This window comes from Megascapheus bottae, chromosome X (assembly GCF_031878675.1).
Source record: "Megascapheus bottae isolate mThoBot1 chromosome X, mThoBot2.hap1, whole genome shotgun sequence".
Taxonomy (NCBI): Eukaryota; Metazoa; Chordata; class Mammalia; order Rodentia; family Geomyidae; genus Megascapheus; species Megascapheus bottae.
In genome coordinates, this window is record NC_143547.1 from 55,867,915 (window position 1) to 55,892,758 (window position 24,844).

The 24,844-nt window shown below is 34.7% G+C and overlaps 1 pseudogene; it reads left to right on the plus strand.

Moving 5' to 3' along the window:
* The window catches only part of LOC150041128 (mitochondrial amidoxime-reducing component 1 pseudogene), a 37,489-nt pseudogene extending 13,186 nt beyond the window's left edge, over window positions 1–24,303 (plus strand).
* The last annotated feature ends 541 nt before the right edge of the window (window positions 24,304–24,844 follow it).

Genomic DNA, 24,844 nt, shown 5'->3' on the forward strand with positions numbered 1-24,844 from the left:
AAGTTTATTTTATGACTACCTCTGCATCTGGGATATATTTTGTTAATTCCCCTCCCTAAGACAATATAACCAATATTCTTCGTAGAAATGCATGTACTTATGGGACTTACTTTGTTCATTTCTCTTCACTAATGTAATCCAACTCCCTGTTTGAAATATTTCACACTACTAGACGTAAACAGCTGCATCAATAAAAACAACTTGCATTATATGTCATAACTTCCTACTGGTTTATAGTCATGGTGATCTAGCTATCTAAAGCTTAAAAAGTTCTGTAATACTAGAGGATAAATCTCAAGATATTAGCACAAGAGTATTGGTTTCCTTTTTCCATTTATACTAAAAGTTATTTTCTGCAAAACTTTTACAAGAGAACAAACTGATGTTGCTTTTAGAATTGCTAGAATTTGCCAGGCACAGTGGCTCATGCCTGCAATCCTACTCAGCTAATCAGGAGGCTGTGATTTGAGGATCACAGTTAAAAGCCAGCCTGAGCAGTAAAGTCCATGAGACTCTTATCTCCAATTAACCACTAGAAAAGCAGAAGTGATGCTGTGAATCAAGGGGTAGGGCGGCAGCCTTGAGCTGAAGAACTCTGGGACAATGCCTAGGCCCATAGTTCAAGACCCATGACCCAAAAAAAGAGAATAAAGCAGTTGCTAGAATTCATGTGATTTAAGAGTACTATAACATATGATCTGATCTACTTTTAACAAATAGAGTAATGTGATGATGACACTATACTGAAATTATTTAGAGTAAGGAGATTTACTACAATGTGTACCAGTACGAAATTTAAACTATTAATGGCAACAGAGGCAACAGAAATAAAGATTCCAGAATTAAAAAGAAAGAAGCATAGAGTGTGGCCCGAATGATCATATTGATTCTTGAACTATCCGGTGTGTTATAGTTTATACCCCTATTTAATGAACTCTGTAGGACTTACATAAATATGCCATATTGGATTCAAATATACTGCAAGAATAGCTTATTGTTAACTTATAACTAGGACTCTAAGGACTATAATATAATTACAATTCACAGTTGTGAATTCATATAGAAGTCCATTTCATCAATCTATGTAAACTAAGAGCCATAACATTATAATAAATGTATCAGGCATTTTAAAGATTAAGAGGCACTGACAATAGGGTTTGCAGTGCAATTTACTTGGTTTGTTCTTCATTATCTTTATTTTATTCATTTGCCAGAAATAAATGTAAGGGAATTAGTTAAAAATTCAAAATTACCAAAGGATTGTATTTTTTCTATTACTGTGTGTGATTCCATTGATATTTTGATAGAAATTTCCTTGGATCTCTATATCACTTTGAGTAGTATAGATATATTTTGTCAAGTGAGGGAAGGTCCTGGGCCTAGGGCTGGGCCCTGCCTCTGGGCTCTTCAGCTCCTGGCTAGTGCCTTATCACTTGAGCTACAGTGCTTCTTCCTGTTTTCTGGTGCTTTATTGGAGATAAAGAGTCTGGAGGGCTTTCATGCCTGGGCTTGCTTTGAACAGCGATCCTCAGGTCCCAGACTCCTGAAGTAGCTAGAATTTACAAGCAGGAGCCACCAGCGCCCAGCAGTAGGGATATTTTTAACAACAATTCTTTTACTTCATGAACATGGGATATCTTTCAATTTCCCCCATGTTCTCTTAAATTGGTTCCATTGTAGTTATCTTTAACCACTTTGATTAAATTTATTCCTGGATATTTTTATGCTTTTATTGCTACTGTTTCCATGTATTGTTGTCACTCTTATTTCACATTAAAATTGCCTAGATCTGACCACTTGAATTGTTTTCTTATGATCAGTTCCAATGCTCTTCTATAATTTGATAAAACCTGTGGTACAAGCTGTCCCAGGCTTATCATAGATGCAGTTTTCATCCAAGGAAACTCCTTTACATGGAAAATGAATGACATTTAGCCAACTCAAAGCTGATTACTTTGTGCTACTGGAACTAATGATAGATATTGTTATGAAATAGTTTATAATTTCAAAATAATAATATTGGCATTGTTGCAAAATTTTCATGTTTTTGGCTGCTAAGATATCATTTATCTTGGGAATATTTATAGTAAATACAGGAGTGAAAGTTTTGTTTTCTTTGACAAAAATTTAGAGATCATAGTTTAGCCCTTGATTTTACATAGTTTGAAAATGTTCTGTCTAAAAATTATATCTAGGATCTGGTTAGTCAGCTTTATATTCACTAGTAGTATATAATTTGATATTTAAACAGTGCAAATTTTATATAACTATGTTTAGAATAAAGTGTCAAATAGTATTTAAGTAGTTATGAAATATAATTCTGTCTTTTAAAAGAGGTATAGCAAATAAACTATAGTGGATATGACAATGGAATATAATTTAAGGCATAAGACATACAAAGAAAAATTAGCTACCTCATGTACTTGGTGTTGCCACATTTCCAACAGTGGTATAGATAAAGAGAAAATGATTCTAGATTTACGGGCTAGTCAGGAAAGACTTCAGGGGAGATGAAGTTTATATGTATAAAATGGTGACAAATCTAGGTTTCATAAACTGAGGATTGGCAGGACATATCAGGCAAAGAGAATAAATTAAAAAATAATATATAGGCCAGAAGACCACTAGTGACTTGGTTAAATTAGCACTGAATATTCCTAAAGTACTATGTAACTTTTCTTACCATAATTGTTTTGTTCTTAATGGAACATTTATATATGCAGAAGGGAGAAATCCTTTAAAAATGAATAAGATCTATAATCACTTAAAATATTTGGAAAATCTATTTTCTATACAAATTCAAATATATTATTTAAAAAATATGGATGTCTTGGAGATCAAAGATTCTGTCTTCAAAGCCAACAGCCATGTACAGTGAGAGGCAAGACAGTACATTAGCCTGGCAGGGAGAGCAGAGCTCCCTGAGTCAGAGAAATCAAGGCTTTCTCATGTCCAAGTGCATGAGGGAATAATATCCCCACTTCCTCCAGATCAGGACAATGGAGGAAACATTCTCACATGGGACACAGAGGAAGGATTTGTCTCTTCTGCTGTGTTTAAAAAAATGTTACTACTGGGGCCGGGAGTTTGGCCTAGTGGTTAAAGTGCTTGCCTAGCATGCATGAAGACCCGGGTTCGATTCTTCGGTACCACATACAGAAAAAAGCCGAAGTGGTGCTGAGGCTCAAGTGGTAGAAAGTCCAAAGACGGTGCTCAGGCCTTGAGCTCAAGCACAGGACTGGCCAAAAAAAAAATGTTACTATTAGCCAGGTGCCGGTGGCTCACATATGTAATCCCAGATTCTCAGGAGGCTAATATCTGAGGATCACAGTTTAATGCCAGCCTGGGCATGAAAGTCCATGAGACTCTTATCTTCAATTAACCACCAGAAAACAGGAAGTGGCACTGTGGCTCAAGTGCAAGAACACTAGCCTTCAGATGAGCAGCTCAGGGATAGCGTCCAGGCTCAGGGTTCTAATGCCATGACAAACAAAAAAAAATGTTATTTGCATACAAAAGATTTTTGAGGAAAATATATTTGAGACCACAGAAATGGTCTATTCAAAAATGGAAAGCAGATTTATCAACCCAAATTTTATCAGTGGCCAAACTTTTATCCCAACTGAAATAAAAATGTGAAAATTGTAGATCAAAAATAGCTTTACATCCCTGGAGAGATGTTAAGAATTAATGCCACCATCAAGACTTGAAAGGTGCTTGGGTGGTGGTTTCCTATTCAGATGTGCTATTCTTCCTGTGTGGAAGACAGCTAGAACTTGGATAATACCAGTTGAACATCATGAACTTAGTTAAGTGGTGAATCCAATCGCAAGTTCCATACCTAAAACCATTTCATTGTCATGGAGTTGGACAAGATATTCTATGAATCTGTAGACAGACCAGAAATATTCTGTGAGGGTAAGGCAAATTCACATTCAGAATAAGAATCTATAACAGTAAGCATAAAGTGCTTCCCCTTGCATGATGGAAATGCTCCAGTGTAATCAACCTGCCACCAAACTACTGTCTGATCACCCCGGGAACCTCCTATGGGGGGGCACAATATTGATCTCTGCTGCTGGCACACTAGGCATTAAGACTTGTTGAGAGGAAGTTAATGGTACTTATCCCATGCATAACCTGAGTTCCCGTCGCCATGGCTACTTGGTTTAGGAGCCCATTGGGCAATGACAAGCATGGGTGAGAAAAGATTGAAGGTTATTCATATTATAGGCCATCCTATTCATTTGAATATTCGAACCCTCTGTACATGGCACAACTTTTTCACAGGCATTGCCCATTTTTATAGGTCTAGCCACATACCTCTTCCTAAAACAGCCTTGTCACCAATTTTACATTCATGCCCTTCCCAAATAGAGCAGTATACAAATAGTTAGCTACAGTTCAGAAGTCAGTATATAGTCATGTTTTATACCATCTGAATTTTTCACTTTTACTAAGTGGTAGGTTGTAATAAGGGAAGAAAATTTGAGTAGAGAGAGAACTATTGTTAAACACTAAAGGAACCATAAAAATGTTTGGTGTTTTTTTTTTCTGTTTCCAAAAGGCTACACAGTTACAGCCTCACCAAAGAATTATAACAAGTGTCTTTTGTTTAAGCAAAATAATGAAGAATATTGATATCTGAAGAACAATGAATGTATTATAACTTGCAAGTCCATAAATAGCAGAAATTTAAATTCTTCATCTGAACCAATATTGAGTAAAGTAAAGCAGTTTGTGGACATCTGAGCTTGAAATGTTTAGAACTTTCTCAAAGTGAGCCTTTATTGTTTGTTGATCAATAGCTAAACCAAACACATCTACTAGTGCTTTATTTAGTTTTGTATTGCCAGTATACATGTTGCAGTTTCTCACAATGACAGCAAAATCTATCATCCTTTACTGAAAGCTATAATAAGACTGTGCTCACACCAACAAGTATTTCCTTCAGAGTTATTCAACTAGAAATTGTCATTGACCAGTCACACAAACACAAAAGATCCTCCCTGATAATCTCCTGGAGATGAACAGTTTACTGTCCTTCATCCTCAGAGGGAATATGTCAGTAGCAGTGATGCTTTTTATGTTCTAATACCAAGCATTATGCTTGCACTGTACAAAAGCATACTGAGGTGTTAAGAAATATCAAATAATGTACTCTGGTTATTCTCCCAGTGGAAGATGGAATTTAACATTTTCAAAATATGTGGTTAACTTAGGAAATACATAACAATGAAAATTAAGATTTTGTTAGTAATAACAATAGCACACTAACTGATGGAAGACATTTGCTGTGTGATTAGGATGTCTCAGTAAGCCAGACTCAAAGGAACTTAGGCTCAATGGTTCCCCTCATTTGTCATAATCAGTAAAAACCTTGGGCTCTACTAGCAGAGACCTGCAATAGAGAAAAACCTTGATACATATGGCCATATAGTATGAAGCTAATTGAAAAGACCTCCAGAATATTGAAACAAAAGCTATACAATGAATGATTGTTGTCCTTAATGTAATATGTTATCTCTCATCTCTTTTGCTGTCCCTTGATTATCTCATATTGTTATAGTATCTCACTTTGTTATCTGATATATTGGATTTATTTGTATTTGGTTATTTGAAATTGGATAGGGAAGGGGGGAAAACCAAGACGGGAGGTGGGGTAGAGGGGAGGGTAATGGGGACCAAGACATGTTAAAGGGTATCAATATATGTGAATTAATGCACCTTCTACCTGGCAAATGTCATGTAACCCTTTTATTAATTACAATAAAAAATAAATAAAATAAAAAAGTACTGAAATAAACCATTACACATTTAACCATTATTAAGAACAAATATTTATTGATACCAAAAGAATGAAGTCTCTAAAATTCTGGAACTAATTCCAGAAAAGCAAAGAAGTTTTCTTTAATTGCCACTGCTATTTTTTATTTCTGTACCTTTTGTATGTAAGTATAACTGTTTGGGGGAGGATAATGGGAAGCACAGAAATGGTGGGATAAAGGAGGAATAATTGCAGCATAGATACTAACTAGATGCTGTATTGAAAATGAACTATACAAATTGTGTTGGGGGGTGTGAGGGAATATCTGGGAGAAAGCAAAGGAGAGGGTGAAACTGTTCAAAAAGAGATGTATTCATTACCTAACTTATGTAATTGTAACCACTCTGTACATTACCTTTACAATAAAAATGAAAAAAATAAAGGAAGAAAAGAAAGGGTTCCAAGACAACAATATGTACTGCCTACAATCTGGGAAGAAGCAAATTGGAGCATTCCCATTTCAAAGAGGAGGGATAGCAGGGCACCTGTGTCACTCCAGTAACCCAATCTGGGCAGGAAAATTTATGAGACTCTTACCTCCATATAAGCACCAGAAAACCAGAGGTGAAGCTGTGGCTCAAAGTGATAGAGCACTAGCATGGAGCAAAAATTGTTCAGGGACACTGCTCAGATCCTGAATTCAAGGCCCACAACCCAGAAAAAAAAGAGAAAAGAATAGAAAAGAAAAAAGGAGGAATAGAATAGAAAGATGGAAGGAGACCGAATGAGCACTGATGCTGCAGGGAAAACGTAATAAATCCTTTAGCATCATGTTCACGGTGAAAAGCATGGTGTCATGATGTGAGCTCCAAATGGCTTAGGAAAACCTCTCCACCCACACTTGGCTTTGCTGGCCCTGTTCTTGAGAGCCACATGGCTTCTTCTAGGAAGGCAGTACTTATGAGGGCAGGAACAATGGTGAATTGGCCACGGAGAGCCTTAATGGCTGAACATAGGAAATCATTTTCCTAGAGGACCCTGTACAAGCAGCATACTACCAAACTCTCTCTTTGAATGATCTTTCCAATAACCAATTATTGGGACTGAGCAATCCTAAGATGCTCTCAAGTCATCTTTCACACTGTCCCAGGTGAAATAAACGCCTTTTTAATGGCATTAATTTCTTCAGCAAGCACAGCATTTCTTGCCCTCATCTTTACACACCATTCCTTGGCTAAACTGAAAACTGTTTCAAATAGTGCTGTCTTTTTTGTGTTCCTAATTTTTACTACAGATGTGAGTAAAACTAGTAAGCAAACAATATGCATGCCATAGGTTGAATACTGTACTGTCTTGAAATTTCCTCCACCCAGTTCACTAGTCTGTTGCTTTCAAACTTAGCCACCCCCAGAATTTCAGGGCATGGAAAAATTATGTACACAACTTATTTGACACTATGTAACAGAGACAGCTTTTAGTCTAATTCCCAATATGTTCGTCATTTCCAACTGAAATATTATGAGCAGTCATTGCTATGTGCATTGCCATCTGCATTCTGATCTGAGTTTAAACCAGAATCACCCATGAAATGCCATTTACGGAATTTAAGATTTTTCTAACCTGTTTCCTAAATTTTTTCCAAATTCATCCCATGCACTAATTCTGAAGAACATGGCCAAGACTAATTGTGCAAGTGCCCTGATTTCTCAGAAGTAAGTTTTCTCTACAAGTCAGATTTTTCACTTCCTTTGCATAAGAAAGGGAACTATATGACCAGCCTGTATCTTCAGCAAATGTCTGTTTACTTTGTCTGTGTGTGCCCATGCTTTCTTAGGGCTTTGAGGTACATGTGAGGAGGGATACTTTATTAAAGAAAACACCTTTGGCACTTGTTATAATCATGGAGCATTTTCAGAAGTAGTCATACATATGCAGAAACTTATTGTTCAATCTGAATTTCTAATCACTATTTTGTATATTAGTATATGAAGAGACATTTTTACATTTTTAGGAACTTAAAACTGAAGCTCATTGTTTTCCGATAAATACCCCATTTTTTCTTTTCATTATGAAAAGCTTAGAACCAAATCAGAGGTAGTATAATGGCACAATACCATGCACCAAATTACAATCTCATGTACAAATCAATCAAATATCAGTGAAATTCAAACTCTGGTTAAACCATATGTTACTCTCTTCTCTCAGAATCTTGAAATGGACAATTTGTTCCCTATATCTGGCAAAAGTGATCCACAATCTGGCAAAAGTATTTTCTATCTGGACAAAAAGCAATTGTAGATGATTGGGCTATTGTCACCAATGTTAAGCTGACTCAGAGTTATTAAAATTGGTTGTGGCCTAAAACAACCCTGTTTCTAGTTCTCTATAATATAATTTAGTAGCTCATTCTCAAAACAGACCCAAATGTTGATTTCAGAGAACTTGTAAGAATAGCTGTTGCATTATAAGACCAAAATCTTACATATTTTTTCCCTAGCAACTGTAAAGGGAGCATATTGTTTTTATTACATGTTGGCAGAAAAAAATAGTGTATTTGTTTTTCGGTCCTTGCTCTGCATTGTACATTAAAATAAAAACAAGGACAGAACAGGAATGCAGGAAGGCCAAGTCTGTAAATTTTTTATAATTAGTATGCATTGGTGACAATCCTACTATGAAGTGGTAAGTGGTTTGTCTTATGCAAATTTATTTAAATAGCATGAATCTTTTGTTCCATTTTATTGTCTACTATGAACACCTTTAAACAAATAAGCCTTCCTTGAAAGTGACCAATAAAAATGCTGACACATCTCATTAAGGGGCATTACTACTGCTTGAATATCATCCGTCACTCTGTATTACTTTGATACACGGGCATTTTGATGTATTTGGATGTGACAAGTCACTGAACAATGTCATCTACAAAAATTTTCAGTTAAATTTGTTTATCTTAAATGTACTTTTACATGATAGGACATGAAAATTTGTAAAATATTTATGTTAAAAATGACCTAGTCCTCACTTAGTAGCACATTTAAAGTGGCAAAGCACATATCCCATAAATCAGAATGGGTGGCTGAGACATAGATGTGTTGTTATATAGACTACAGATACAATATTTTACAGCTGCTACATCTCTATTCAGAATATTCAAAGGATCCTGGGTCAGCTGCTTCCTATTTATTCAAATTTATATTGACTAGCTTCAGAAAGCAAATCTGACAAAATGATTAATTAGACTTTATAGCTCATTGGCAGGCTGTAGTTTAATAGAATTAGCAGAGCTCAAGTTCATCTTTAAATACCATTATGGTCTTCATATTAAAAATGTCAAATTACATTTTTCACTTGTTACAAAATCCAGGATGACTCACTCCAAACTTATACAGATAACAATGAAAAACTCAATGGGACACTTTATTTAATACACGTTGTCCACAGCAATCAAAATATTTTTACAGAATCTCTTCAGTGGATTAAGGTCTGTAGATTTGCATTTGAAATATAAAATAATTCAGAACACTTTGTAATAACACTACAAAATTATCTATGCACTATATTACCTTTTTAAAATTGAATAACATGCAATGCGATAGTTCAACGTTTAAATATGCATGTTTGATGTCCCTTATTGTCCTAAATGAATCCCAGATGTGACTAAAATATTTTATATAACACATTGTACTTATATTAATATGTTAATACATTCTGAATGTGAATTGCCACAGAAAACTGAGTTGTAACAATCCAGTAATGAAGTGATTCCTTGTATCACAATAAAAATACTGAATTTATATCTAATAGACACTCGAATTGAATATATGCAAAACTGAACACCTGGTCTTTACCTCATAACCTATATAACCCTCTACAGATCATTTTATGATGATTCTCCCCTTCACATTGCTGAGGTTAAGCATCTTCAGTAACCTTTCATTGTGTATTTTTTGAAAATCTTATCTGCAACTTTAAATGTTCTGAATTTCATTTCATTTTTCAATTCCATTTCATTTTTATTCTCACCTTAGTTGGTGAAACTATCATTTTATGTATGAAAAGCTATAATTATCTTCATTTCTGTATACATTCCTTTATACTGCAGAGGGACACAGTTAATGAGTCAGATCATGTCACTTCTCAGCCAAACTGCTTTTTTCTGAGGGAAGGTCTTAAGTCTTTGCAATGGCCTACCATTTCCATCATGGTATCTTTACTCTTCCTGTCTCATTTCTCTTAAACATTACCTTTTACTAGGTTCATCCTTACTGCTTCCATTAAGTCCATAATTTGGGAATAACATACTCACCTCAACACCTGTATTATATTAGATATTTGTTTTTCCTAAATAGCTTTTTTCCAGAGGTATTTGCTTGGCCATACCCCACATTATTTCTTAATTTTATTGTTCAATTTTTTTTTCCTGCTAAACTATACATGCCATCAGGGTGATTATCATTGCCTATGATATTCACCTTTTTGTTTACTTTGGTGAAAAGATCATGAACTTGAAGATAATCTTTCAGAATGGGCTTAAAGCTTAGATTTGACCCAGATTCATTTTACTTGTTTATTTATCTATCTATTTATTTGCTTGTTGTTTGTTTTTGTTGGTCATGGGGCTTGGACTCGGCCTGGGCGCTGTCCCTGAGCTCTTCAGCTCAAAACTATTGCCCTACTCCTTGAGTCACAATACCACTTCTGATTTTCTGGTGGTTAATTGGAGATAAGAGTTACATGGTTTTTCGTGCCGGGACTGGCTTTGAACCTTAATCCTCACATCTTAGCCTCTTGAGTAGCTAGGATTACAGGCATGAGCTACGGCATCTGGCTTAATGTTCCTTTTTTTGGTGTGTGTGTGGGGGTAAGTCCTGGAGCTTGAACTTAGAGCCTGTGCGCTGTACTTGGACAATTTTTGCTCAAGGTTAGCACTCTACCACTGGAGCCACAGCACCACCTCCGACTTTTTCTGTGTATGTGGTATCGAGGAATCGAACCCAAGGCTTTATGAATGCTAGGCAAGCACTCTGCCACTAGGCTATGCTCCTGGCCCTCAAATTCATTTTTTCCACTTATAAAATCTAGTTATCAAGTGCATTAGCACATTCATTTTTCTGTGGAATCAGTACACATTCTCGTTATGACTTTGCACTACACCTACATGTTAACTATAAAAATGTCAACTTGATTTGCTATCTACAAGCCCTTTTACCATCTTATTTGCCTTTATCCCTCTTGAGGGAAAAGCATCTATTTTATATATTGACCTTTCAAATCTCGGTTAAAGAAAGAACATTTCAAAGTAAAATAACTTAACAAACATACAAAATATTAAACTTCTTTAGATGCTATCGTTTGATAATTGACTAGGTCTCTCAAATCTTTCACAATGCTATAAAATATACTCTTTAGGGGAACTTACTATATTATTTTCCAACATGGCCTATTTAAGTATTTTCATTACCTTCTAGATTCCAAAATTCAATAACTATTTTTGAAATTTCAATACTAATTTCTTTCTAGTTAATATAGCTACTTATGCACTATACTACTCTCAATTTTGCAATAAACGTTAAAGAGTCTATATGCGATTATTTCCAATAAATTTTGTAATTGACTTAACTGCATCATAGTAGCTTAGTAGAAATAATATATGCAGGCATTTTCTTTTTGTAACATAATGCCAGTGGCAGACCAAGTCATAGGGAATTATACAGCTCCAAAAGCATACATTACTTGTTTGACATCCTAATTGTGGAAAAATCTTCTGATATATATTCCTAGCTAAATATTTTGAGTTTACAAATTATATGTTTGCTTCATACAAGCAAAACATATGGCTACTAGTTATTAGCATAATAGAGTACCATTTTCCAAAACGTATCTTTTGTGTAAATCATAATTGTAACCTCAACCAATTGCGAGAAAAATTTTTGTCTGGTAATCTAAATTTTACTAAAAGCAAAGAATGTCTGGGAAATTGTGGTACACATGCACATTTTTTAATGACTAAGCACACATTTATTCATTGTTATTTGATAGAAAAATATATTTTAAATATGAGTTAATAAAAGTTTTATACATACACCATCCCCAACTCCATAATTCTACATTTCAAAATTTCTTTTATGGACAAGAAGTTAAAAGACACTCACAGATACAGATGACACAGAATGCTTATATATTTTTATAGAGTGATTTTTATATAACTATGAGGAACTTAATGGTCAAATTCTAAACGACTGCTGATTTTTAGACATGAAATCAATTTTTGTGCTTGATGAATATAACTGTAAGCTCTCTATACATTACCCAGAAATAAAAAAATGATATTGGGCCATCAACACTTCTAAGTCTAAAATATTATAAAAACAAAAGAAAGACTCGTAGTCATTATGCAATAGTATACATGTGTATATATGTGTACATACCAACATATATTCACAAACACATATACACACAAATATTTATGTGAAACATACACACAAAAATATTTACAAGATGTTTGATGTTGGGCATATATTCTGAGAGAAAGATGAGATCTAGCTTAAATACAGTCTGTACTGGATTACAGAAACATGTCTAAAACAAGGCCTGTTTTGGCAATTTCAGTCATATAATACCTTTTCCTTATATCTTTGAATCATGTTTTAATGTATCCCAGATCAAATGCATGAATAATAGAGCAATATTCCTAGTTGATTTTGACATTTCTTAACATGATTACTATCTTCCCCCTTTCATATTGTAATGGAAAAACAAATTGATTTTTCTATCATTCTTTTAGAAAACCCTTAAAATGATAGGTATTCTAAAAATACTGAGGCTTTTCTTTAAATATTGATAATTACATGAGCTATCATATTGAAGAAGGAAAACTCACATTGACTACAATCATTTTTATAATCATGGATAAATACCTAAATAATATGCTCTATTTTCAGGTCAAAATCCAAGCAAAATGATAATGTAATTTATTTAATAATGTTTAAATGATGGAATACATCTTCAGAAGGGCTAACCACTATTAGTATTATATTTGAATCTTTTTTTCAATACATCATCTGGCTCTCTATGAGGCTAGTATCCTAAGTAAACATTTATTGGTAACCTTTTACTTTTAATAAAATCTAATTGAAGAAACGTTTTAAGTTTACAATAAAATTCAGTGGAAAGTACAGAGTTATATCATATATACATATTTCATCCCAATAATATACTTATCATAATAGATAATCAATTCATACTTGTGCATTATCATCCAAATCCCTACCTTGTATTAAAACTCATTATTCATGTTGCATGTTCTACAGTTTGGAAAAATACAGATATAAATCTACCATTATACCATCATGCAGAATAGTTATACTCTCCTAAAATGTACTAATGGTCCACTTACCCATGATATTCTTCCCCAAAATTCCTACCAATAATTGAGCCTTTTACTATTCCCATAGTTTTGACTTTTCTAAAATATTGCATTATTAGAACAAAGAAAATTGTAGTTTTTTCAGATTTTATTCATCTAAATTGCAATGAGTTTGATTTTCCTCCATGTCTTTTCATATAACCTTTTCCGTATATATTACAATTTATTAACATTAGGTTACTTTTGAGTAGTATAAATGTTTCGATATGTTTGAATTGTTGATTAGAATGAGTCTCATGAAATTTTGTCTGGTTTGACTTTTAGCTGTGATTATACTGATCCCCACTTCCAAAATAGATGAGAATACAGGTATCAGCCACCATATCAGGCCCCAAACAATGGTTTTTTTCACCCTTAATATGTATTGAAAATTTTTTCTAGCTTCGCAAGATGTTCTGAGTAAGAAGATATGCTCTAAATAGACCCTAAGTGATCTGTTGATGGATGTAGATAGTGGGAAACAGGTTTTTATTTTTACTAGAATTCAGGCTTTTAGTAAGCCTATATTTCTCATTTGAAATTCACAGATAGTTCTCATTTTTTTAAATCACCTTAAGTGGGACATAATAGGTGGCGAGTCTGAAGAAAGATGTTTTCTTACTCTCATAGGGAAAATTGATAGCATGATGGTGGTTGAATATATCTCAGGAACAATTGGGCTCTTATAAGCCTCCAGCAGGTTATGATATGGTAAACAGTTTCTCTTAAGGGCAGCTTTACAAAGGGCAGAATATTGTGACTTCTTTGGAAATGTCGCTTTCTACTTCTCTTCCTCTGGCTAAAAACATGAAGAAGGGTTCTCACATATTAACTGTGGAAATCTGGTTAAGTTTTTGAGGATAAAACTCACAAAAATATGGAGACCTTCAATGACTCTTGGGATTTTTAAGACTAAGAGTCCAGGTTGAGCCTTTAGTAGTTAATAAATTCCAATTTCGAAACACTGTTTGGTCAATTACAAACTGAGTTTAAAACTTTATCCATAGCAACTTCAATGCTCCTTACATGCAAAATGAAAACCTAGAGCTCTAGTTTCTTCATAAAGGTTTGTGGTATGTTCCAAGCTCATATGATCCTAGTATTGTTGCTGTGAAGCAACTTCTGTGTTGAAAAATTGCTGGATTAGTTTTGAAGCAGAAGAAATGGAGGAAATAGGGAAAATCAAATTGTTTCAAATTATACATTTTCTTTAAACCAGAAGTAATTTCAACATTTAATTACAAAAGTGAATACAATTATCTAACCCAGCTGTCAACACTAACTTTAACTATAATAGAAAAAATGTAGTTCAATTAAGCAGAATTAGGCTTTGCTGTAAAGGAGATGTCAAGAGCCTACAAAAACATACATCTTATTTTAAATTCTAAATTAATTTGACCACCTTCTATTTCCCAAACAATATGCTGTTATGAGTGGGGAATACTATTTTACTTCTTAAGTAGGCTGAAGACTCAGTATAGTAACACTAAAGTGCTCAGGAAGTTGGACTGGCTTCTGAACCATGCAATTCTTTAATATTCTAGAAGTGAGAGTGGAAGCTTTTCACAGAACCACAAACCATTAATGGAGGAGAGAGAAATTACTGAAGACAAATGAGATCTGTTCCCATAGACCCGAAATTAAAGATAATTTATTTGTTACACATGTTATTCACATGGAGTCCTGACTAAACAGAAGAGTCAGAAGTATGAATTGTTTACTAAATACCCAGTAGGGAAAAGATCACAATAAGGTTTGTTTTCTGAAATTGATGTACTGTGTGGAGGTTAGCCTGGAATTTATGTGAAAAGGCAAACATGTTTCTATGCATCTAATTTATATCACTTAACTCCCAGATCAAACTACCTGTCAGGACACAATATTTTTTTTTCTTTTCTGATTGGCTAAACTTGGGTATTTGGAGGTGAGTGTTTAAAAAAAAAAGTTCTTGAATTTGAAAATACTTTATGGATTCAAAAGGCTTTCTGAAAATAGACTATTCATTATATGTTCTTGATTTATTGATTTTGTTCAAGGATATGCTTTCCATATCCTTATCTCTCAGATGTGCTCTTTGATTGTGATGTCTTGATATAGCAGAATATCAAAGTGAAGATCATTTATAAAGAGTATACATTTGAGGCCGAGCATGTTGGCTCACACCTGTAATGCTAGCTTCTCAGGAGAATGAGATCTGAGGATCGCTGTTCATGGCCAGCTCGGGCTCTAAAGTCCATGAGTCAGCCTCTCTCTCTCTCTCTCTCTCTCTCTCTCTCTCTCTCTCTCTCTCTCTCTCTCTCTCTCTCTCTCTCTCTCTCTCTCTCTCTTTCCCTTTGGAGGGGAACATGACATCATTTTTAAGTCTGTGGGACTCATTTCTAATCAACCACTGGAAAACCAGAAGTGGTGCTGTGGCTCCAGGGATAGGGAGGTATCCATGAGGTGAAGAGCTCAGGGACAGCACCCAGGCCCAGAGTTTAAGCCCCATGACCAACGGAAAAACAAAAAAGAACTATACTTTGAGGCTACTAAAACCAATGATGAAAACCAAACTGCAGAGCTGCAAGTTGAAGAAAGGCCTTACAAGCCATTAAGAGTCACACTTGCTTTTATAGCAGACTCACACTTCAGATAGCTTCTTGATCCATTAATCCACTAATGAGGGTACAGCTCTCATAACCTAAATACCTCTTAAAATTTTCCCGTGCTCCTGTTTCTTAATACTTGACAACGTGAACTTAATATAGCAAGTACGATGGACAAAGGAAAAATTTGAAGATGATGAATCTTTTCCTTCACTCATGGTAATAATTTCATATATCTCTTAAATTTAGAAGGCATACTAGAATTTAATTTTTAAAAAACTTTTATTCAAAACTTGGTAATGTCTGATGACCATTTCATTATATTGTCAATATCTTATATTACTTAAAATTATTAGGTTCTGGGTACATATCAGTCATATTTGCATAGATATAACTTTTAGATAGAAGACTCATGGTAATCACAAACTGACATGGCGAGTTGAAATCCCTCTATCCAATTATCTTTAAGTATAAAGATAATTTTTAAATTGTGAAATACTTTATTACTGTGGACTAAATGTGTTCCCTGAAAAATCCACAATGCAATGACATGAAAAGTTAGAAGGTTTTAAGAGATGATTAGAACATTTGGGCAGAGTCCTTATGAAAGAGGTACAAAGGAATTTGTTTGCCCCTCCTACCATATAAATACAGAGCAAGAGATCACCATCTTATGTGGATATTAGATCCAATTAGTACAAGGATGATGACTCAATATTACGTACCCAAGGTTATTGACATGAACTTGGATATATAAATATAACTACATAGACATAAAATCTATGATGGGATATATACTCTATAGACATAATGTTATATAGATTGATATGTATCTATGACATACAAACTCTCAGCTTAATTTTAAGTATGTTCTAAATCTATGTAAGTCAGGCCCACCAAAACAAAGGAAAAAGATTTTCTCTCATGTGTGGAAGTTAGACCCAATATAAAATATATACAAAAGCGGGGCCGGGAGTTTGGCCTAATGGTTAAAGTGCTTGCCTAGCATGCACGAAGACCCAGGTTCGATTCCTTGGTACCACATACATAGACAAAAGCCGGAAATGGTGCTGAGGCTCAAGTGGTAGAGTGCTAGCCTTGAGAAAGTCCAAGGACAGGGCTCAGGCCCTGAGCTCAAGCCCAGGACTGGCAATATATATATATATATATATATATATATGTATATACAAAAAACACTTATAGGCTCATATACATGTGCATGAACATATTAACTAAAGTATAGAATATGAAGGAGAGATTACAAATTATGTAACTCCCTAAAAACAACTCACTCAGTCTAATGAAATGAATACCAGGAAGCTGGAACTTGTGTTGGGTTGGGGGGCAGACAATAGACAAAAAGAAAGTGGGGAAATGCATATCTAAGATTCAATATTTATGTGAGGATGAGGACGGGAGGAATGGGGGCGAACATGTAAGGGGTGATATTGATCAAAATGAATTGAATTTACAAACTTACATTCTAGATGGTACTCCTTTTACACAACTACTTATAGATAATAAAAACATAATTTAAAAAGGAGACCTTTAAAGAGGACACTTGAACTGTGAGCGATAAATTTCTATTGTTTTTAAGTTCCTCAGTCTAAAATATATTGTAAAACATATTTAATGAATTAAGATAGTTATTCATTGCTCAATCTGACTCAGGTTCCAAAGGAAAGATAAAAAGCTTTACAGAGCACTTTAGAATGTTAGCCAAGTTCAAATTATTTTCACATAATTCACAATAATTTAGTGATTCTATATATGTATATATATATATATGTATATATTTGTAGTGCTGGATGGTTCCAAAACTGAGAAAGCCATTTTCTCATATTTTATTTTTTTAGTACAAAGAATCATCCCCTGCTTCAGGTTCTTGTACCGATAGGCTCAACATCATTGCTAAGTATGATGATGGAAGAAATGATTTATTATATTCTGTCATTCTTTGTGGAGAAGAAAAATCTTCTTTCTCAGTATTAAAGTGGCTTTCAGGAAAATCAATCAACTGTAGATCATGTCATAAGACTGTCTTCTGATGTTAATAAAGCATTGTGTAATGAGATTTTATGTGTTGTATTTATGGACAGTGAAAAAAATATAATAGGCTTCTTAAGAAAGTACCATAGTACCAGTAATTTCTTATAATAGAATAACTTAAAATTATTAGCTTCATGAGCTTTTTATAAAAAATAAATGTTCCAATACACCAGCACAAATTTTATTGACATTGATTCTAGAAGCTGAGGTAAGAAGATTTGGAAGTATGTATCGTTAAAAGAAAATCTTCGTAATTTTTTAATATACAGTCAAAATGACTATCCATATCATAGGCATTTTCTCTTCTTTTAATTTTATTTTATTATCAAGGTTATGTACAGAGGGGTTACAGTTACATTGATAAAGTAATGAGTATATTACTTCGTGAACATTGGTACCCATTTCCCACATTGCATCCCCCGTCTCCTCCCAAGTTGTAAAGTCTTTTTTTTCATCATATTGTCTTGTCATTATTGCTGTTACATTGGTTCACCCTTTGTGTCATTTTCTTACAAATAATACAATATTTTTTATTAATATTTGTACATTTTCTTTGAGAATGGCTATAAAGACTGATTTTACTTTAAAATGTGAAATTTACAATAATAAATCCATCTTGGAGCAACTAATGATAATTTTGTAGCATTGTTATGGTAGAGAAATGTAAATAGCTTAGGAGAAAAACATCATAGCTTCTGTATTTGTAAAACAGTTTACTTCAAATAGTGGCACTTTTTAAGTTAGATATTCAATAAATAAATTATCAATGGATACTTTTGAGACAACTATAATTCATTCTGTCTACTTTATCAATGATAAAGAAAAATAACATTTAGTATAGAATTGAACTATTTATGAGTGTGACTGAATGATGACTTATATTAGGACCTTTATTCTCAGTTTGGCAATTGAGCAAAGCAAGTCTTAAAAGCACAGATGTGTAAGTATCCAGAATATTTTAGGAAATAGATAGAAAATCTCTTTTCTCCTATTTAGAATATAAATAATAGCTATTTTCATATACTGAAAGATCCAATAATTAACTCAACCAAAAAAAATCCTCAAAAAAATAAACCACCTTATTAATACATGAGCTAAAAAGAGAATTCTCAGAAGAAGTAGGAATAGCTAATCAATACATGAATTGATATTCAGCATCTATGGCCATAAAAGAAACGAAAATTAGTTATTTCATTATATGTGTCAAATGCCTGATTCTGAAATTTGGAATTTGGTACATATGCTACATGCCATTAAATTTTCTACCTAATAATAAATTATTTTGGAAATGAGAAAATAAAGGGAGAGCCATTTCGATCCATGCCTTACAAAGTAATTAAAGCAGTTAAATTAAAAAATATTATACAAATAGAAGTTATATAAGCAAAGCACATTTACAATTTATACACATGTTATTTTCAAGAAAATATAGGTAAAATATTGTCATTTGAACTTTTTGGTTTTTTGGTAACTGTGTTGTTACTGCTGTGGTCAGATGAAAATGCTGAAAAAGATTCAACTGCATCTCATTTATTAAAAAAGAAAGAATCTCAAACTTTAAGAGAAATATACCTACTTTTTTCCCAAATATAAACCTCACCTACTTTATAATTTTCAAAGCCGTGATGAATGCGATGCTCTGGCAGTATAGAAATTTTAGCTCTTTAAGTAATCTTTACTTATATGCATAATGTGGGGATACTTTTTCCATTTTAGCTTGTATCTATGTTTGAATACCACAAATCCCATTCTTGTCCTCTGAGAATCATTCAACAGGAGTTCAAGTTTTTAAAATGTCAGTTAAGCTGTTTGATTACTTACCAGGGTACAGTGGTGAGTTATTTCATGTCTGTATGGCACTGAATTAGATTGCTAAAGTACAGCCTTTACAATCTATCACTTTTTCAAATCTTTTAAGTGCCATTGGTATCATCCTGGAAATTTCAATCACCACAACTAGGATGGGCTTTGGGAATTATTGATGTCTATAATATGGTAATACATCAAAGCAACAATGTCATTTTTGTGTGACTCCTAGTTTGTGTATATATTACAGGAATGAAATGGTAGATAAAGCCATCAAATAGCTTTGTAAAATCATTCAGAAGTATCAAACATTTAATGACTTTTAAGGGACTATCATTTATTAGAAACTAAAGCAGAGATACCAAATGATAAAAGTTCCATAATGATGTTTAAATAGATTTCCATAAAAGCAAAGAATTATACATTTATTGCATTTGACAATCATTTCTTAAAATGTGAAGAAACACTCCTTGTGCAGATATACAGATATTTCAAACTTCCAATATTTAATCCAACAGAATTCTTTGTAATTGTATTTGCATCTTTTTTTGTCAGAAACAGTATATGCATATGATTACTGAGCATATTTTTTCCCAAAATGTGACAATCTAATTGTGAGTTCATCTCAGGGTTGCTAAGAATGAATAGCAGTCACAAACAACAAATGAATGTTAGATATGATTAAGAAATGTCTCTGTTTACCCAGATCCCAGGACAATATTGGCTTAAAATGCTAATTGTGTGGACAAACTCAAAGACTAATTAAATTATATTTTCACTGTTTTCTGATGTTCGAAAGTGACTATGATATGGTAAGTTTAAAAATAGAGTAGTATTTTCCCTGAGTTTTGTTACAGTTGGTTGTTCAGCATCACACACATACATACTTAGTCATTGTCAACCTTTGTGGTTGATCCCTCATTGAATCATTGTATCATGCAATGGTCAACACAAACACTAAATATGCCCTTGTCCCCAATTCCCCTTTTACTGGGAAAACTAATACTTTCCCTCCTGTCCATCAGCTCTTACCCACTTTGTAATCCTATGAAATATGACAGGCAAAACCAAAGAAAGCAATGCAATCATATAAGAGCTGGAGGAAAGATAGAGAAACAAAACCATAATAGGTCATGGTCATGAGAATCTACTTAACAAACTTACACATATTTAAGGAAGAGCTTGTCATAAACATGACCACAATATTTAAAAATTAGTAATAACATCGGGCCAGGAGTTTGGCCTAGTGGTAGAGTGCTTGCCTATCATGCACCAAGACCCGTGTTTGATTCCTTGGTACCACATACTTAGAAAAAAAGCTGGAAGTGTTGCTGTGGCTCATGTGGCAAAGTGCTAGCCTTAGGAAGAAGCCCAAGGGCAGTGCTCAGGCCCTGATTTCAAGCCCCAGGACTGTCAAAAATAAATAAATAAATAAATAAAAATTGGTAATTCCATCTATTTTATGCATAGGACTCCTTTGATAAATTTATCTCTTACATTTTGCAACCTGCTGTTAGCCCTACATTTTCAGTTGTCACTTATTTTTCAGATAAAGTAATTTTCCCCCAGCTTCCCTATTTATCACAAGCAGTCTGATCTTCCACTTCTGCTCTGGCCTTACTGTTTCCTTTTTCCTATTCCTCTTTATTCTCCATCCCTATTCATTAATTTCTATATCAATCTATCATCTTGGTGATTTATTTTCTATTAACATTATTAATAGCACCTTCCTAGATCTTACCATCAAAAATAAACTGAAAAGATTACTACTTATTGAACATTTCTCACATAACAAGAATTATAATAAGTAGTTTTATGAAGTAGCCTCATATTGAATTTGAACAAATAGAGTGAAAGAGAAATTGATTCACTTTTGGATTTATAAAGAGAGAACTGAAATTCAAATGTAGAGCCCCTAAAGAGTGCAGTACACTGTCTCACACATAGTGGACACATTCTTTCATAACAGGTATGAATGGAATAGTAGTATTCCATTAGGTCTTGGCCTAAAACAATGAAAATAAGCCTGTTATGTGAAAAGAAAGGTTTAAGATACAACAGCGAATCTAGCATCTGCCATTGAATTGAACTATCTGATCCCCAACATGTTTGGTAGTGAGATTTCTTTTTTAAAATGTCAACTATTAGAGAAGTCCTACTGCATTGAGTTAATTTATTTTGAACTCCAGATTCCAAATGCCTATTCTGGGGAGAGCAAAGGAACTACATAAGGTATATCAGCAGTTGACCTGAGAACTTGGTTTGGAGTTCTTTAATAATGGGAATTTATTTTAGTGTTGTAAAAAGGTTGTGAAAGTCAGGTGCCGATGGCTCATGCCTGTAATCCTAGCTCCGCAGGAGCTGAGATCTAAGGAACGTGGTTCAAAGCCAGCCTAGGCAGGAAAGGCCTCATGAAACTCATCTCCAATTAACCCCAAGAAAATTGGAAGTGGCACTGTGGCTAAAAGTGGTAGAGCACTAACTAGCCTTGAGCAAAATAGCTCAAGTATAGTACCCAGGCCCTGAGTTCAGGATACATGACAGGCGCACACAAACATGCACACAAAATAACAGACAGGTTTTGATATGGTGGCACTAACACAAAATAGTCATGCTAATATTTTACTAGTGAATTTCCTCACCATAACTGTGTGAGTGGGTTGTAGGTAGCCACAATTCGGTGTTTCCATGTTTTGCCTTTCCTACTGTAAATATTTGTATTGTGCCTGACTAATCATGAAAATTTTCATAGTTCAAAAACTCCCTATTTTTCTCTGCTTAGTATACCTTACTATGCTTTATTTATATATTTTCTTTTTTGAATTTAATTTTATTGCCAAGGTGATGTGCAGAGAAGTTATAGTTACATATGTAAGGTAGTGAGTACATTTCTAGAAGAACATTGTTACCCCTCTCTTGTTTTTCTTCCAATTTCCCTTTCTGCCCAACTCTCCCCCCCCCAACAAGTTATAAAGTTCATTTCCAACATATTGTCTTGTGAGTATCGCTGTTACATTGGTTCACCCTTTGCCCTTTGTCACACCATTTTGTTGTTCCCCTTCCCTTCCCTAATTCAGATAAGCATATATACAATACGCAGGGTACTAAAATCAAATAGAGTACCAACAGGAGATAAAACCTAGGGGAGGGAAAGAAAAGAAAAAAGAAATAGCTTCACATAGCACAATAAAAACAACAACCACGAAGAAAAAACTGTTGTTTCCATATCTTTTGAATATTGTCTTCTCTTTTGTAAATCCTTACCCTTATCCTTTCCATAACTATCTTCACAAAAATATACCTTGGAAAATGATAGTGTTGAAGTGCTTTGGGGACTTTATGTCAGTGGATATGAATGTGGGATTCTGCATACCTGATAACTTGAATCATTAGATTTAACTTGAGTCATTAGCTTCCCATGGCATTTGGTTCATTGTCCACACTGCACTGATAACTCTAATCTAAAGCATCTGTGCCCAAACACAGGGCCTTGATTAATGCCCTACTCATTCTTTCCCACTTCTCGGTTTATTGCTAGTGATGGGAATTTTCTGCATGGCATGCGAAGATCTTGTAGAAACAGAAGCACCATAGAAAGGTAACTCCTGATAACCAGGAGGTTGAGATCTGGAGGATTCCAGCTTGATGATAGCCCAAGCAGAAAAATGTACAAGGTATTAGCACGAAAATCATTAGTAAGAAGCCAGAATGAAAGCATGACTCCACTGGAACAGTGACAGCTGAGCAAGTAAGTCCACAACTAAAGGCCTTAAATTCAAAACCTATCTTGGACTGCATAACAAAACCTAGCTTAGACCTCAGCCTCCTTAGCAATCAGGAATACAGGCAAGTTCCACTGGTGGCCAGCTAAGGGACTATTTTACCAATTATTTAATAGTATTGTTTTTAAATATGTAATATTGCAGACATTTCCTTTTATTTCTTTCATTTGGCATAAAAACTCTGACATGCTCTCTGCTTCTGTCCGCCTGGGCTGACCATAACAGGTGGACGCGGCCAAGTGCACGGCCTTGGAGCTGCGCCTTGGCGGCCTTGGGGACAGGTTTTGGCTTGTGATCAGTGAGGAAGGCAACATGGTTACTGCTCTCCAGGAGCCGCGCCTGGTCCTGATTTCCCCCACCTGTGAGGGAGACACCCACGTGCAGGACCTGCTGTTGCCCATCAGAACAACTGCCACGAGTCCACTGTGAGAATGCAGGGTACAGCCTAGTACAATTTGAGCCCCATATGAGACCACGAAGTTTTCATTAAATCAAGTACTTGTTCCGGCCCACGGACCAGGTTGCCTATTCAGAAACAAGCCCCTTCTTGGTACTCTCCGAGGCATCATTGGCGGATCTGAACTGCAGGTTGCAAAAGAAAGTGAAGGTGTCTAAATTCTGGCCCAAAAATTGTAATTGTGATGTGTTTGCAGAGGATTCTTGGAAGCAGGTTGTGATTGGGGACGTGGAGTTAAAGAGGGTGATGGCTTGCACCAGGTTCATTCTCCCCACGGTGGACTCAGACACAGGCATCATGAGCACCAAGGAGCCACTGGAAACTCTGAAGAGTTTGCCAGTGTGACCCTTCCCAAGTAAAATTATATGGAAAGTCGCCCCTCTTTGGACAGTATTATGTTCTGAGAAGCCAGAGACAAAGTGGGAGACCCTGTGTTCCTGCTGGGCCCGTAGGGAGCTGTTCTGGAGTTCAGATGCCTTTCACAGTTCGGCATACGAAGCACAGTGTTTCTGAACTGACTGAATCATATTATCTGAAGCTCTAGGATGCAAGTTTTTCATCTTCTGAATTTGGATTTGAATCAACACTTCCTGGGTCCCACAAAGCAAAGGAGTCTTGTTAATTTCAAGTAGGATTCCATTAAGTAAGTTCAATGAAAAAAACCCCATTTAACTATAATTATGGAATTCTTCCTCCTGGGAAGAGCAATATAACATCATTCTCATCTTTTCTACTCATCTTTCAGAAAAAGAATAAGAGCAGGTGAGCCAGGAGTTTGTGAAGATTTTGTGATTGTGTGTGAGAGAAATAATGAAAATTAAATTGCTTCCCAAATTAGGCTGGAGTGTCAATTCACATGTCTCCTCAGTTCTGGATTAGCTTTTTGTAAAGTCCTAAAACAACAAAAAAGTAGTTTTGTTTGCTTTTACTTTTTTTTTTCTGCCATGAGACAAAATGTGAAATACTTTCTACTAATGGCTCTAAAACACTTTC